Below are 12,928 nucleotides of genomic sequence, written 5' to 3'. Positions count from 1 at the left end.
TTCTCTTCCTCCTTCACAGCATTCTTATTGCCAAAAGTCCTCAATTTTAGATCCATTTGCATGAAAGGGATTTTTGTTTGTTTGTTTGTTTTTGCAGCTTTCCTGAATTCTCCAAATCCTTATTGCTGTTTTACACTTGACTTGGGTTTATAACGAAGTTTGTGTCTTCGAGTCTGGTTGCTTTTTTTTTTTTTTTTTTTTTTTCATATTTAGCCCAGAGCCCAATATAGGTCTGAGAAATAGATCTTGAGTCTATGATCAGTAACCATATCACGAATCAACTTATCATCATCATCCTTTTGGTGGCACATAGCTCCTTTTGTCTCGGGTGTTTGTTTTCTCTTTATGCCTGTGGTGTCTGCATTGCTTATGGAGAAAGAGCCTGTGAAGAAGGTTTTTAATACATGGAGTTTTATGATTTTATTCCAAGCTCAGTCTTCCCATGCGACTCAGTACAGAGCTGCCACCAACATCAGGGAACTAGTGGAATTTAGTAGGGATCGGTGGGAAGCAGCTTGAGATTTGGTTTGCTGAAACTAATATGAGATGCTTTACGTTGACGCCCCTGGCCAGAGTTCCCTTGCCAGGGCAGCTAGAAGAGTCGCGGAGGCAATGCGATATGGTGAGAAGAGCTCCAGGCTTAAATAGATTTAGGTTTGATCCGAATCTCTGCCACTTACTTCATGGTCCATTAACCACTGTGACCTCAGTTTCTTCGTCCATAAAATGGAGTCAACCTAACTTCACAGCCAAGGTCTCAGAACCGGTATGATGGTGGAATGAAATCATGTGGCACAACCCATGTGGTGAGCTCTGGACATAGCACTGTTGTTCTTCTGCAGAGTGTCTTTATTCAGTCCCCACTACCAGTCCCCAGTTCTGGGAAATAAGGAGCATCCCGATAGGCCATTGGTGGCTTCCCCTGCATTCCACATGATGACGAATTCTCTCCTGCAAGCTCTGTCTGGGACTCTCTATCTGTGTCATACCCAGCACACTGTCCTCGTGGCTGGGGAGTCAATCAGTACTCCTTAATGGTGCCACTCATTGCCCTGCACTGAGGAAGGGCAGTGAGCATCATTTCCCCTTCTCTCCGGAGACAGAGCATGTAGTCTAGACACACCGGGCAGGGGGAAGGCAGGAGAGCTAGGCCCTTAACTCCACTGACAGTCTTCCTAGTGCCTTGGACACCTTACTTGGTTGCCTGAGCCTCTGGTTCTGTTTGCAGAAGGAGTAATTAATATATTTGATTTCCTACCTGCCTGCCAGGGTAGGGGAGAATGAATGAGACTCTATCTCTCCGGGGAAAGATACTGTTTGGACATACAGTCTGTTCCCATCAAGGTGGGGAGCAGTAAATTGCCAGGGGCTCCAAAAGGCCGTGTGGCCACACTGGTGAGAGTCCAGGAGACTGGACCTTCACTCTTGACTCAGACGGCGGAGACCACGCCTGTCTCCGCAGAACAGCCCCGTGTGAATGTCCGACTTTATGATACATCTGTGCCGGGGCGGGAATTGGACATGAAGCGGAGGCAAATGGTTGCCAATCACCACTTCCCATACAGAGCGTCCGCTGTGCAAGCCCGTGACTCAGGCCACACTCACCTGGACTCAGAGACCTCCAGGCACGGAGAGCTCTGTCTCGCCCGAATATTCCCCTGATTAATTACGGAGGGTCTCAGCCCTGCACCTCACACAGAGGCCGGTTCTTCGTGCCTGGAGCCGGACTCCACAGCCCTGGGGTGCGTGCACTCTGCTCTCTGGCCCTCCTCCCGCGGAGGCACCGGCCCGACCGGGTCCTGCCTTGCCATGCCCCACATCTCCCACAAGGGGGAGCCCCCGGAGGGCAGTGGAATTTGGGAAGCTGAAGTTTTCTCCTCCTGTCCTCTGATTTTCGCGCTTGACCCAACTGTGAGATTTCTTTGTTGCAATGTTGGGGTCTGAGATAACACTTCTGGAGGCTGCAGCCGAGCACCACAGCTGATGCCATCTTTTATTGTTTGCTATTAATTACCTAGCAAGATAAACGAAGGAGGAAAAGTAACAAAGAGCTTGAAGACTTTCATGGCTCCCAGGCCCTGGATGGAGGCAGGCGGCCCCAGACAGACAGAACCAAGGAGGTGCTTGTGGCTGCAGAGCCCAGGTAGGTGCCCGGGAGAGGACTATGGGGGGGGGGGGCTGGAGGGGGGTGGCCGAGAGGCACGGAGGCCCTGATGGTGGGAAGGCGGGTGGAGTAGACACGGGGTGGTCAGGAGAGATTGTTGGGGGGGGGAGGCAGTGCAGAGAGACTGAGGGAGAGCAGAGGGAGGAGCCCCCGAAAGGAGCGCAAAAGAACAGAAATGCTCCTAGGATGTGATGCAAAAGGCTGATCACGGAGCCCGAGCCGGAGCCGGAGAGGGAGGGTTTGTGAACTGACTCAGAGACTTAAACTAGTTTGAAGTTGGTTCCAACTCTGCCGCCCAGAAACTTCACAGGACCTGAGAGGCCGAGTCTGAGCGCCAGTGCTCAGCTGCACAAGAGGATTCAAAGTGAGTAGGTACATGCCTGAACGTCCATCCAAGACTTCGGGTTGTGTGTCATAGAGCCACACCCACTCCGGACTCCGGACTCCCTAAACTGGAAGGAATTCTGGCCTGATGGCCTTTTCAGGTTCTCTCTGCTCCCAACTACCGTCTCAGACGTTCGCCTTCTTCCCTCCAGGCTCCCACAGTTGCTCTGGGTAATGGACCAGGAGTCAGACGTGCACTCTGCCACTTAGCCAGATTAGCTTAAGCAAGGAGACATCGGAATCCCCCTCTTTCTTTGTCTATAAAAGGGAGATAATAATATATTACTGATGAGCCTTATAGGATTTTTTCTGAGGATTGAATAAGTAAGATAATGTGAATAAATGCTCCTAATAGATTATAATTGCTAGCTAAATAAAAGATGGCATTAATAATAATTAATCAGTTAATATACCCTTATGCTTCTCAGCAGGGTAGTTTCCTCCTGAGCTTTGGAGGAACATGTGTGTACTGTTTGCGGGAAAATTTAAGTACAGGACCCCTAATTGCCACATCACTTTTTAGAGTAACCTCTTTGGCAGATAAGTGGGGAACTTTGTGTTCTTTCCCTTTTAGCCACCTCCAAATGTTCTCTTTGCGGGCCTCTGCTACACTTTTCTAGTTCACAAACGTGCAGATAATGATTGATGGTGTCTGCTTGGCTATCTGGACGAGTGATTTGTCTGTGTCCTCGACACTGTGCTGCTCCAGTAAATGTCACAATGTGTCTCAGGCAAATGATCAGACTATACTTGGAAGAAGCAAATAAGAGGCTGTGTTAATAATCCCATCGCCATATTCCCTGCCTGGAACGTTCTTTCCAGACTACTCGTTACTTATTCATTAAAGTGTCTCAGATGGGGAAATGGGGTCTACACTCTGGGCCAGGCTCTTTCCATCAGCCTATGAAGGTTGGAGTTGGCTTTGATGCCTGTGGACCCATTCACCCTTTCCTTGAGTTCCAGAAGCAGTGTGCTGTCTGGGGAAGGTAGTGTGGACCACGGGCAAATCCCTTGACTTCCCTGAGCCTTCTCTTTCCATCTGCCAGATGAAGTTGCTACTACTACCCTTTCTTACTGCATCCAACAAGGCACACATGAGATCGCACCTGAACGCACCAGAAGCTTGTAACTCTACAGCGTTATATAATTACAAGGCATCATCTTTGTTGTTCTGCTGCATGTTCCTTGCTAGTGACCTCCCCGTCTTTCACAACCTTAATTATTTTAAAGCTGCCTTTCCCCTGATGTTCGCGTATTCTATTTCTTTTCTTCTCCCCCAGCTGACTAATAAATTAAATATCGATAGAGAGGCTAAGTTTAAGTCATATACCTACTCACCTTCAAAAAGTTTATATCCTCTCTAAATCATGTGCGTAGCTGCATAATATGTCCACAGACTGTGTTTTTCTAAAGCCACTGCACACATATATACATTCCTTCTTTCCAGCAGGTACTCTCTCCCCTTTTGATACAAAATATATGCAAATGTATATTTGAGCAAAATACATATGCCGACATTCACGCAGCATACTCACTCAGAGAGCACAGTTAATGGGGAAGAAGAATGAGCACAGCACCGTATCAGCATTTCAGCAATTCTAGAGTCCAACAGTGACCGCGATACACAATTCATGTGGTTTAAAAAAAGAAAAAATCATGGATCGATTTCTGCCCTGTTCTTAGTAATGAATATCAATATCTGCCTCTTCCAGACAGACGCTCAGCAGCTTCAGATATTTTTAAATGAGTTTTTTAAAATACATTTGCAAAGTTAATTATTATGAATCTCATCTGAAGCAATTAAAAAAAAAAAAATCCTGACATTTAAGGTGATATTTTTTCCCAAGTAAAATAATTATAAATAATACTAATTATGAACAAATCATTCAGTTACTCTCAGCCTGGTTCAACCTTTAGGTTAATAAACCAATCCATTAAAATTCATCTTGCTCAAAGGACCAATTTGTTAAAAAATATAGTGACCTTTCACCACAAGTATGATAGATATTTTCTTTAACAATAATCAGAGCTGTCTTTCCCAGAAGAGAGTGTGGTCAAGTGGTAGACGTGGTCAACTAAGGATCTGGTAATACTTCTAGATTAGGTACAAAATAATGTTGATGGTGACGAAGATGAATGTACAAAACAGGAACTCTGTTTCAAAAAGTACCTTAAAGAGATGTCTGAAAATCTCAGGACAACTGCTCAGAAAAACTGATAATGTCATTCTCCACAGCAGGAAGGATTTTATATGCCCCTCTCTCTGCCTCTGGTGTTCGTTCTGCCCAAAGATGTAGGGCAGGGATTTGCAAATAGGGCTCATGGGCCCAATCCAACCTGCCATCTGTTTCTGCGAATAAAGTTTTATTGGAACAAAGCGCAGCTCTCCATTCCCATATTGTCAGTGGCTGCTTGCCTACTACAAAGGCAGTCCAGTAGCCACAACAGAGACCTAAAATATGTATTATTTGGCCCTTTACAGAAAAAGTTTGCCAACCCCAGTTGTAGGGTAATGAAAAAAAAAAACAACAAAAACCAGTTACCTTTGAATTTACAGCACCAACTAATATTTGAGGAGCTCTTTACGGTTTATCAAGTCTGACCGTGTTATTTTGTAACGGGTATTATTATCCTCCTGTCACTGATGAAGATAGTGCGAATTTCCCCATGGCCATTATGCCATTAACTGGTGTAGGTAGACCTTGACCTCCAAAGAGGGAAGGGCACTGCCCTGAGGGCCGCTGTTAGAGCCACCGTGGAGGGCGTGGCTGTCAAGCCACAGTCACGGTTGCCTATCTCTTTCAGGACCCCAGATGTGGTCATTGCCATAGGAGCGGAGAGGAAGCGATGCTCTTGACATTCCGTTCCCCCTTTATCTGACCTTGGCCTGGGTGATTTTACACTCATTCTGCTTCTATGTCCCTCTTCCCATCACCAGAGCAATACTAATAAACAGAAAGGAGGAAAAAACGCTTTGCAGTCAAACAAAGCTAAGCTTTATTGCCTCAACTCTCCTTTATCCATACTGAAGGAATGTATCCACCCCGAAATTGGCACTGTGGCATGGATATTCTGCAACAACCAGAAACAGAGACGTCTTTGTTTTTAGAATATGCTATCTTTTTTTTTTTTTTTTAAGTTTGCTTTTTGAAACGGCAAAGCCTCTCTTAATTACGTGCTGATTTACTCGGTTTGTTATCAAAATTATACTTCTCCCCCCTGAGCTCGTTTCATCTACTAGCAAGGTGGGCCATGAGGTGATGGATACTAGGACCAAGGAAGCCTGGAGGGAAGACCTTGCCTTTGAGAGCCATAGATCTAAAACACATTGTTTGCAGAGACCAAAGATTTTCTTAATCTTATGCTTTCTTAGAACGGAAGTAAGGGAGACAACAAGAGAGATGAGAAGAAGACACTCCTATGTCAGGCCTTCCCTGAATAGGCACCTGGGTGGCTCAGTTGTTAAGCGTCTGCCTTTGGCTCGGGTCATGATCCCAGGGTCCTGGGATCGAGCCCCACATCGGGCTCCCTGCTTCGCGGGAAGACCGCTTCTCCTTCTCCCGCTCCCCCTGCTTGTGTTCCCTCTCTTGCTGCGTCTGTCTCTGTCAAATAAATAAATAAAACCTTTAAAAACAAAACAAAACAAAACAAAAAACCTTCCCTGAAGATTCCAAGGCAAAGATAAGGATTGAAAAAACTGAGCTATTTCAGTTTTTTCACTCAGCCAACCTTTATCTGGAGTGTTCACTGTGGTAGGTGCTGTGAGGAGTGGAAGGACTATCACATTGACTAAGATTCAGATATTCTAATAACTGATTTACTAGAGAAACGAACATGTGCATTTGTGTCTATAGTACAAATTAGAAAAAAGCAACGGAATGGAAGGACAAATAAAATCCGAGCATGCTCAAAGGAGAAGTTGTTTTTCCTTATTAGACAGTCACTGAAGACATTGTGGAAGAAGTGGCATTTTGTGAGACCTGAGAATATATGGGTTTTAGACATTTGGAAATGGAAGTAGGTGGGCATTCTAGGAGCAAGCAGAGAGAACAAAGTCATAGAGCAAAGCATAGGACTTGTATGTGATCAGAAAACCATTCACTCTATTTGAAGCATCTGGTTACACAGGAGTAGAGGAAGGTAAGGTCGGCGAAGAAGGTCAGAGTCAGATTCTAGAGGGCCTTGAAATGTAGGTTAAGAAGTTTGGTCTTTACTGTGTGGATGATGAGAATCAGCCCATGTTTTTCTGCAGGAAAATTGCATGATCATACCTGTGATTTGGAAAAAGATGTAACAGATGTTTGGAAAGGTCTTGGAGGCCAGGTCACCAGTGAGCAGCTAAAGCAATGGGCCAAGTAGGATGAAGAAGGTTACACCTTCATCTTGTGCTCTCCTCATGAGACTGCTCCTCTGTAACCTGACTATCGTAGGTTATAGCACTGGCTGAGGGCTTTCTGAGGGTACTTATTTAATGGCATGCCAGTGGCATTTACTCATAAAACCAAAAAGCCATTGGGGCCAGAAATAGGGGTTTTGGTTACTTCCCCAGACAGGATGCAGTTGGGGTGATTATACGTGTGATTCATCGAGGTCGGGAAACAAGCCCTCCACAAACAAACACCCCTCCCCTCCAAGCCCAGTGACTCACAGCTTCTTCAGCTTGGAAAGCTCTGGAGTCCAGGCAAAATTTGAGGTATGATGTTAAATCATAATTCTTCAATGTTCATTGTTATAAGGGAAATATTTTTATTCATTCTTTCAGTCGTTCAAGCCCTGAGCATTTATTGAACTCTTACTGTTTTAGGCACAGAGAATGTGGAGTTATAAAACATAGTTCCTGCCCTAAAATCTTCCCCAGTTTAGCTGGGAAAACAGATATAGCATAAAGAAGAAGTAGAGTATCTGACAAATGTTATAATAAAGAAATGCAAACAGTACCAGAGGGTCAGAGGAAAGACCCCTAATTGCTTTGAGAGAGGGAGGGTGGCTTTGGCATTGGGTCCTAAACTGTTTATCATGTATTCATTCATTCATTCATTCATTCATTTAACGAATAATTTTCAGGCACTTCCTATATGCCAGGCATTGTTCTAGATGTGAGATTTCATGGTTTTGTGGAGTTTCCATTCTAGAAAGAAGATCCAATATTAAATACACTTGGGAACCAAACAAGCGAATCTCTACCCTCAGGGAGTTTACATTCTTATAGAGGAACATTTCAGAAAGCAGAAACTAGCACTTCATTCCAAGAAAGAAGAACATAGACAAAAGGAAGCATGAATGGAGGAAGAAGCCTCAGGTTTGGGGGTACTCAACATGACAAGAGGGCTTATATATAGACCCGCAGTAAGATGTACAAGTTGCCTGGACATTCTTTGGCTGGAGTTGACAGGCAGAAGATGGATACTGTTCTCACATAGAGACTCATAGAATCGAGTCCCCAGACGCTCTTATTTTTCGGTGTCCATCAGGAAACCGAGTGCTGTGGTTTGGACTCACTGACAATTTTTCTGCACCTTCCGTCTGAGTGTTTTGCAATGGCCCAGTGCCATGAAGATAAAAAATACACTGGCTCCCTCCTTGCTTAAATAATATTCAGGTCAAACCCTGTATCAGCCAACTCTGGCTTGGAGGTCATGCTTGATTCTCATTTTATCAGGTTGTCTAAAGTAACCAGGCCATGAGGTGGTTATTGTTATGGTACTCGTTGGAATGGGATTTGACCTATATAAGGAAAAGAACTAGGACAGGAATAGCTCTTCAGCCCATCACAGACTTGGAGAGATCCAGTATAAGCAATTGCAGAATCACAGAGCTGGAAGGGACTCAAGGTGACTTAAGGTGATCCTGGCACCTGCCTCTGGGCACATATGTGCCTGTCTGGAAATTTAATATAAATTCTAGAACTCATTATTTTAACAATTCGTAAAAGTTTACCCATCCTGAATTTCGGTTTCCTTTGGGGTAGTGATGCTGCCTCAGGCACAACACGTTTGAGGAGACCTCAGAACCTAGAGCATATTCTTTTGTGTATACTTAGTAGGGGAAAATCCTTGTCTTTGCAAGATGTTTTGCATTTTCAAAGAACCAAATGCCATATCTAATTGGTCCTGCTGAATGATACCATTTTTGATTAAAAATGAATTTAAATGCAGCTATGAAATTATGAGGTGACATTTTTGTTTGGCTCATAACTGGTTCAAAAAGGACTTAGCAATTGCAAAAGTCATAAGCATATAATCTCGCAGATGGCTAACTTGAGGGCACATGAGATCTGGTAAGCCGGACTGTTTCTCACTCTCCTTGGTGAGCTACTTGAGGTCGAGGAGCATGCCTTGTTTGTTTCAAAATACCAACGTACCACGGAGGCAGGTGCATGTCAGGGGCAATTTGTTGAATGAATTAAAAAACAATAATGTCATCACCTCATATTCATATCATGAATTCTTTGTCCATTTTTATGTATTCATTTATTTATTTTTACCACAGATGAATCCCAAGATTACCTCTTACCTTAAGGCTAATTAGCCAACAAATGGCAAGGAAGTAGTCTGTGGTAAACAGAACACTGTTCTGGGAGGAGAGTTCAGGTTCTAGTGTAGACTCTGTTTTGAGTGTTTGGGGGGTGGCTTTGGAAAGGTGCCTAAGCCTGTGTCTCCAACTTAAGAGAGGGATGGAACTAGATGATGGAAAGGGTCCATCTGAGGAATAAAATATAGAGGAGCTACTCTGTGCCTATCTCTGTGCTTGTTGTGGGGGAAGTTTTTAAGGTCTTGGTGTTGATCAGGATTCTATGTTTGCAAGTGACAGAAACCCATCTTTTTTTTTTTTAATTTTTTATTGTTATGTTAATCCCCATACATTACATCATTAGTTTTAGATATAGTGTTCCATGATTCATTGTTTGTGCATAACACCCAGTGCTCCATGCAGAACGTGCCCTCCTCAATACCCATCACCAGGCTAACCCATCCTCCCACCCCCCTCCCCTCTAGAGCCCTCAGTTTGTTTTTCAGAGTCCATCGTCTCTCATGGTTTGTCTACCCCTCCGATTTCCCCCCCTTCATTCTTCCCCTCCTGCTACATTCTTCTTCTTTTTTTTTTTCTTTCTTAACATATATTGCATTATTTGTTTCAGAGGTACAGATCTGAGATTCAACAGTCTTGCACAATTCACAGCGCTTACCAGAGCACATACCCTCCCCAGTGTCCATCCCCCAGACACCCCATCCCTCCCACCCCACCCCCCACTCCAGCAACCCTCAGTTTGTTTCCTGAGATTAAGAATTCCTCATATCACTGAGGTCATATGATACATGTCTTTCTCTGTTTGACTTACTTCGCTCAGCATAATACCCTCCAGTTCCATCCACGTCGTTGCAAATGGCAAGATCTCATTCCTTTTGATGGCTGCATAATATTCCATTGTATATATATACCACACCTTCTTTATCCATTCATCTGTTGATGGACATCTTGGCTCTTTCCACAGTTTGGCTGTTGTGGACATTGCTGCTACAGAAACCCATCTTGATTTAGTTGAGATACAAAACCACATTCTGAAAGGGCAGGGGTACACCAGACTCCAGAAATTACCAGAATCAGGGACTCAGGTGCTGCCATGACACACTTCCTCCAATTTTGTCTTCAGCTTCTCTCTTTGGGTCAGTCTTATTCTCTCCCATCTGCTTCCTCTGTGAGGCTGGAGAAATTTGTAAGACCTCTGGTAAGTTCCCTGTGCAAAGGAAAACAAGATTCCGTGACTGGTGGCTCCTCTTAGCACCAGGAGGTTGGCTGGAGAGAGGGGCAGCTCATCCAGAGAAGGGGTTGCTGTATAGCCAACAAAACAGAGCTCCGCTGAAGCCTGCCGTCCCCATTCGCTACCCACTCCCTCCCTCCTCCTCTCATTCCATACACATCGGTTGGTGACCTTCCACTCTTCTTGAAGGCCCTGCTCAGCTTCACTGTCTCTGAGGGCTGGCTGCTTGGGCAGCACAATTCCTTCCTGTCTGTGCTCCCAGAGCACCTGGAACCCATCTGTACCAGGAAATATAGCTCCTCATGTTGCTCACCATGGTCTATTTACAGGCTTTTCTCCCCCGGGAGATTAGAAGCTCCTCAAAGACCGTAACTGCCGTAATTGGTTTTGTGTTACCTTATCTATTTATTAGATTATTTATTTATTAATTATCAACAGCCTACTGTGTACTAGGTTCAGAAGATCCCTATTCTCAAGATGATCAAGGTCAAGTGGGAAACATAATAAATATGATGAATAGTCACTTGCAGTGCAATGCGTGGGATGAATCCACCACAGGCATCCATGCTGGTGCTACAGGGGCCCATAGCACACAGGGTAGTCTCCTCGCTAAACAAGGACAGGGGTGGAGAAGGCCAGAGAAAGTTTCCTAGAGGTAGAAAGGGGCCACCCCTGGCCTGTACTGGGTCCTGTTGAATAGGAAGATTGAGCCTGCCTGTGTAGGGTCTGGGGGTAGGGGAGTGTTCTTTGCAGTAGAAACAGCCTATGCAAAGCTCAGGGATGCCTGAAAGTAGAATGTAATCAAAGGCTTATGTTTGAATGGCATAGATAAGACAGGGATATGTGAAATAATTGGAAAATAACTTTCCAGTGAAGTCCTAATTTTATAATACAGTACACAAGGAGTATGGAAAGATTGAGATCACCATGAACTTACAAAGGAAATCCTTCAAAAAATGTGGGTATTGATTCACTTCATGGGGAGTTAGTACTAAATCTGAAATCAGAGAGTCTGAGTTTCAGTCTCACTCTGCCACGTATTAGCCTAGTGATAATTTCTCAATCTCTAGTTCACCATAAAATGAAGACTCTCAGAATTGTACTGAGGATAAAATAAGACACCTAAGTGAAAGTACTTAGTAAACTGTAAGGCCCTTTATAAACTTGTTATTCTTTAAATCTGATTATCTTTAAAACAGAGAACTCTTAATTGACAAGAGTATTTGGAAGATATGAAAAGATGTATAAATATAGTTTCATGGAAAGATACAATATTCATGTTAAGTGTTGTGCTAATTTTACTTACTGGCTCAAAATTTTGGTTAATGCTCTTGGAAAATGCATGTTAATGAGTTGATGTTGGCTTCTTATACGTTGCTGATTCTGAGGATCGGGCAGAGAAACACTGCTTCAGGGTATGTGGTTGGACTCAGCTGGACATGTGACGTGTTAGGAATTAAGTCATTTGGATGTTGTGACTATCAGGTGTTCTCTCTACTAAGTGAACTGCATTTTTGTAGGCAGGTTTGCCTAAGGATTTCCTTTTAGCTATAGAACCTTATGAGGTAAAACTTCCCCTTCGGTACCATGATTTCCTCCTCTTAAATAGTCATAAATAATGATGGCATTTTAAAGAGTTGTGCTCATACAAAGGACCTGAAGAAGTATAATCCCATTATATCCTGTGTGAGCCCTTCTTACCTCTGGTCAGGTGTGGAAGAAGACCAGTCAGTACACCCAACAGATACAGAATGACCCACCAGAAGATCTGAACTCTTTGGGTGTATCTCAAAAATTATAGATAAAACACTAAAATTTAGTTGACTCCATACATTCAGGCAAATCGGTAAATAATCTTTACTCCGTGTGCTCCTTCAGTTCTCCAGAGCTCTTGCCTGTTGTGTGGAAAGAGACCCCTGCCCTTGTTGCCCACGTCTACCACCAGGGCTAACTCTGAGCTGATCCTTACAGGAGAGGATGACTCTAATGCTTTACTATGTTTCCGTGAGGGTGGCCCTGAGAAGCATGGGATAAGGCATTAGAGATTTATCACTCATTCTCATTCAGTGATAAGCACACAGAACCTGGAAGTGGAGGCTCATTACTCCTAGGTATGGGGTCAAAGACATGGCCAGTTGGTAGTCCTCTCTCTCCACCCATGGTTTGATCTACCTGGACCCAACTCTTGTGATGGCTGCCTTCCTAAAACTTACTTAAGGAAGGAGAACCTTGCTCCTTCCTTGGAACACTAGGTCTGTGAGATGTTAACACATGTTCCACCAAATAACAAGGTAGTCTTAGGTCAAACGAGTTGAGGAATTCTGACTACATCCCCACTGGAGGTACAAAATGCACATTAACACACAGAAGGCTGCAAAAACAATTGAACTCCGCTTTCCCAGAGTTATTTGGCTATAAGATTGTTTTACTTAGTAATACTCATTAGCATCTTGAATACCTCTTGTTCCTCTACAGTACAGTTTGGAAAATGCTGTTCTTAGAGAAGTTTCAATCCCAACGGTTCTCTTAAATATCCTATTCTTCATTAAATTAGAGGTTTCAAGGAAGGGGGGCTAAAATAAGCAATCAGTCTTCTGGTCCATTCATCCAGTAAATCTCCA

General features: G+C 43.9%; 1 long non-coding RNA gene across 1 annotated transcript in view; it reads left to right on the top strand.

Moving 5' to 3' along the window:
- Positions 1-225: 225 nt before the first annotated feature.
- Positions 226-12,928, top strand: part of LOC116646796 — a 48,814-nt gene continuing 36,111 nt past the window's right edge. Inside the window, exon 1 of the long non-coding RNA XR_004302221.1 lies at positions 226-2,143. This is a non-coding gene — a long non-coding RNA (uncharacterized LOC116646796). The remainder of the gene's footprint in view (positions 2,144-12,928) is intronic.

The sequence above is a fragment of the Phoca vitulina genome, unplaced genomic scaffold (genome assembly GCF_004348235.1).
Source record: "Phoca vitulina isolate PV1807 unplaced genomic scaffold, GSC_HSeal_1.0 scaffold38, whole genome shotgun sequence".
Taxonomy (NCBI): domain Eukaryota; kingdom Metazoa; phylum Chordata; class Mammalia; order Carnivora; family Phocidae; genus Phoca; species Phoca vitulina.
The sequence above is the reverse complement of the archived record's forward strand: the minus strand, read 5'-3'. Positions and strand labels throughout refer to the sequence as shown.